Source organism: Hibiscus syriacus, unplaced genomic scaffold (assembly GCF_006381635.1).
Source record: "Hibiscus syriacus cultivar Baekdansim isolate YM2019G1 unplaced genomic scaffold, ASM638163v2 tig00110418_pilon, whole genome shotgun sequence".
NCBI classification, from domain to species: Eukaryota; Viridiplantae; Streptophyta; class Magnoliopsida; order Malvales; family Malvaceae; genus Hibiscus; species Hibiscus syriacus.
The window spans coordinates 815,056-819,812 of NW_024062730.1; positions in this window are offsets into that span (position 1 = coordinate 815,056).

Consider the following 4,757-nt stretch of genomic DNA (forward strand, 5'->3'; position numbering starts at 1 on the left):
CAGCTTTAGGGACAAAGAGAGGGAGGAAAGTGAAAGGGAAGATAAAACAGATAGCTTCAAAAGGGCAATAATCACTACTGATTGAATAATATTATTAGGGTAATTATAATTATAATAACAGTATAATTGTTTTGAGGAATGCAATGGATTCCTCTCTGAAAACCCAACAAAGTAAAAGCTTGATGTTAAAGAAGAAGAAGCCAAGGCAAGTATAATTATAATAAGTCTCTTCTCCTCTTTCTTTACTTCAAAAAAGAAAAAAAAAAAAAAAAACCTTAGAACACACACTGTAACTAAACCTTGATTTTCGTATTTATTCTTTGTTTATTGAAGGCTTAACTCAAGTATAATCCCTTAAAGTTTGCTTTAAAGTGGATGGAAACTTAAGAGTTTAAAACATTGTCATGAAAATAAGTTTGTGGTGTTACTTGGTTGATGATCGACCTCTCTGAGAAGGTATTTGATTTGCAGAAAAAAATATTATCAAGGAAAATAATTTTTTAGGATTATATTTTAACATTTGATTTACGAACAAAAATTATTATCAGAAAATAATTTGAGAATGTCATTACTTTTAAATGTTTGAGTATTAGATAATTCACCTTATTTTTGACAAAAATACTCCTAGATTAATAAATTAATTTTATAATTATCATTTTTAAGTTTAATTTGTATGTTTTACTCAAAATTATAACTATGATAATAATATATAAAGAGAGAAGTTTAATTAAATATTAATAAATTTGAGTAATTAAACTTATTTTATTTTTTAATATTTAATATATTGATTATTTATAATTTTATGAGATGAAAAACAATAAGATTGTAAAAGTGTAATTATTTAAAATAATAACTAACTTTAAGTTATTAAAAAATAGATCTTATGCATTGAAAAATAATATATTTATCCACTCGAGATCATAATATTATTTTTTATATTATATATAAATAAATATGATGTTTATGAAAATTATTTAAAAATATAAGTTTAATATACTAATTATGTATTAAATGTATTTTTTTCTCAAAAGTTAGAAAATATAATGATTAAAATATTTCTATAAATTTTCATTCAAATATTTATAATTTAATATTAAAGCTTAACTTTTTAATATATATATATATATATATATATATATATCACAAAGATAATTTGGTAAAATATACATTCAAGTAATCTTATATTATTCCAATCAAATAATGTAATTTTACATTTCTACTAAACAAACCAAACAAGGAGAAACAACATTCACATACTAAAGTTACATTTCAATAATGTTATTCCCTAAAATAATCTTACATTCCGTGAACTAAACTCCTCTTACTATTTTGATAAAAAGTGGTGATAGTAAGAAAATGATCATTGACCGTTAATTTTTCTGATAGTGTCAATCATAAAATAGATGAAGGAGAAAAAGGTCTCTAAATTATAGAAGATATCGTCTCTTGGTTAATTTTGACTAGAATATTTATAGCGATTTTAATTGGTAATGCTAAGTAGTATAAGATAATTATCATTTATTTATAAATCAATAGATTAAACAGATCTAATCATTAGATCTTAAATTTCTCTTTGTTTGATCACATGAGTTTATCGTAAATCTTATCAATACACTTCAGCAAATTTAAAGATATGTATTCAGAAAATATTTTTTTTTTGAATAAAGGCCATTATTCTTATTAAAAAGTAAAAATATCAACAACAAAAAAAATCAAAACATATATATAAGTCATGTGATAACATCTTATTGTATATAACAATGATGTAAAATCAAAACTTTAATATTTTATATTAAATAGATAAATTAAATATTTTCAAAACTCTAAATCAAATTTTAAAGACATAAGTTTTAAGATTTATCATAAATTTTAGATAGCAATCATATTTTATTATTTTATCCTAAAACAAAATATCAAAGGCTAAAGTACCTTTAACTATATATATATTATATTTAATAAAATGTTAAAATAATTTTTAATATTATATCATTTAAAAATTACAAGAATAGTTAATCAAAAAAATTACAAGAATAGGTTAGTCTGGCAAAACCTAGCATTTTCCTCTCAAAGAATGTAGATTTGAGTACTAAGACAAATACCAGGAAGGTGTAACTTATGGAACTTATAACTACTTGGTTCAGAGAGTCAGAGATAGATTGTCGGGTTGGCGTGCAAAAACGTTGTCTTTGGCAGGATGGATCGTTATGGTCAAATCCGTTTTGTTAGCGCTTCCCTCTTATGCGATGTAAACGTGTTATCCAAAAAAAAAAAAACTGTGACGATATTGAACAAATGAGGAGAGAGTGCGGCGACATATGACAGATGATGCGAGCTGTGGAATTTGTGGGGCGAGGACGGAATCATTAGACCTTGTCTTTAGGGAGCGAGAACTGCTTGGTTATCTCTGATCAAAGTTGATCGGGTGAGGGAATTTTTTAGTATGCCAGTTGTTGAATGGATCCGGATCAATGTATAGCAACCAGACCGTTTCCCAACGGTAGCTGAAGATTGGGATTTGTTGTTCGGGTCTATCTTGTGGAGTTTATGGATGAGAAGTAACCAAGCAATTTTCAATCCAGACGCTGTGGAGGTGGAGGGCATTACACAATGTAGCCGTAGGTTGATGTTGGAAGCAGAGTAGGCTCGCAAGCTGCTGGTGAGGTCGAATTTGTTGCAGGCCAAACGTTGGCACGAGGATAGGTGGTGTCTTCCGCCGAGTGGGTGGATCAAGGTAAATACGGATGGTGCGCATAGGACGGATTCCGGCTTATTGGATTGTGGTGGGGTTATGCGCGATGAAAAAGGTATTTGGTTAGGTGGTTTCTCTAAGGCCATTGGCATTTGCTCGATAATGGATGTCGAGTTATGGGGTGTTATTGAGAGACTTGGTTTAGCCTGGGGTTTGGGTATCGGACGCATTGTTCTTGAAACTGATAGCAATGATATTTATTTTCTGCTAAGACAAGGCCGTTGTATGGATTTACAATCCCATTTGCAACTCATGTTGTGGCATTGTTAAGTAGAGATTGGCGGGTGGAGGTGGTCCATGTGCTCTGAGAGAGGAATCAAGTTGCGGATGGAATGGCCAAATTGGCTTGGAGTCTCCCGTTTGGATTTCATCATTTCCAGTTCCCCAGCAGACTTGCAGCATATGTATCAGTTGTGTAGACACTAAATTTTTTGTCTCGGTTTTATTTATATTATTATTATTATTATATTATTTATTATATATTTTTATTATTAATATTATTATTACAACCATGCCCAGATTACAATACCCAATACCCGGAGCCCAATTCTGGCCCAAAGACTGGCCCAAACCTAATAACAAACCCTAAACCCTCTTAGGGTTTCAGCATCATCTCTCAGCCGCCTTTCTTCTCAACCGTTGGATCTGGCCTTGATCCAACGGTCCTCAGATGTGCCAGAGGAAACCCTAGGGTATCATTACCCTAGGGCCACGCGGCGCCGCCCCAGTTTCCAATCACCGTTGCCAACACTCTTTCCCACCAGCTGTTGCCACCACGTCTACCGAAGACTCCAAAAGGCCGGCCGTAGCCACACACGTCTTCCCCAAACGGTGAGTCACCACTGGAAGTCCGGTGACTCACCGAAGAGCCCCTTTTGGACCGGTCCCGATGGCCACACCGGTGATGGCTATAAAGCCATCACCCCATCTGCGAACAAAGGGAGAAAAAAAAACAGAGCCGGAGAGAGAGAAAACAGAGAGAGACCAGCAAAAACAGAGAACAAAAACAAAGAACAATAACCCACAATCCGCAGTAAAACAAAACAGAAACAAAAAGAAAGGAAAGAAGCTTACCGAGGAAGCCACCGGACCTCTTCAAACTTCACCAAAACCTTCGAAAACCGAAGGTATTTCTTTAGATTTGCTCCGATCGGGAGCTATTTAGGAGAAAAGAGCACCGAAACCGTCCTTAGGACGGTCCGATCTACCTAATGATGTAAAAATAAAATTTTCCGGCCACCGGATGAGGTGGCCGGCGGTGAGGGTCACGGTGGCAGACGGTTGCCGTCCGGTGACCGGCTTCCCTCCGATGAGGGAAGCTAGAGAGAAGGGAGAGCTTTTTCATTCTCTCTCAGTTAGAGAGAGAATGAAAAATAGAGAATGAGAGAGCTGGCCCGAAGGGCCAGCCGTTTCTGGCTTTAAATAGCCCTTCCCGAACGACGTCGTTTCGGGGAGGGCTATTTGTGTAATTATTAATAGTTAAATCCTTTCCGCAGTCATCCTAGTTTATAAACTTTCCATTTTAGTCACTAAATCGAGTTTATAATCCTTTTAATTCGGTTCTTTAATTTCAATTTTATTTATTTTAGTCCTTTATATTAAAATAATATATATAGGGTAAATAACAGATTTAGTCCTATAATTTTAATAATTAATATTTTAATCTGAATAGTATGTTTTAATTTATTTTATTCTAATATCCGAATTTTATATAGTTTTATTTTAGTCACTAAATTAATAAATAAAAAATAGCATGTTTAATCCCTATAATCTTGATTAATATTGAATTAGGTTTTTAGTTTTAATTTACTATAATTTAGTCAATAATTTTAAAATTTTTTTTATTTATTGCTTTTAAATATATAGTTCTAATTGTATTAATTTTACTTGTTATATATTTAAATATTTTTATTATTATTATGTAGTCATAAATATATATAAATAAATATATATTTTTAAATAAATTATTTTTAACATTTATTTTTCAATATCGAAGAAAAGGGCAGTC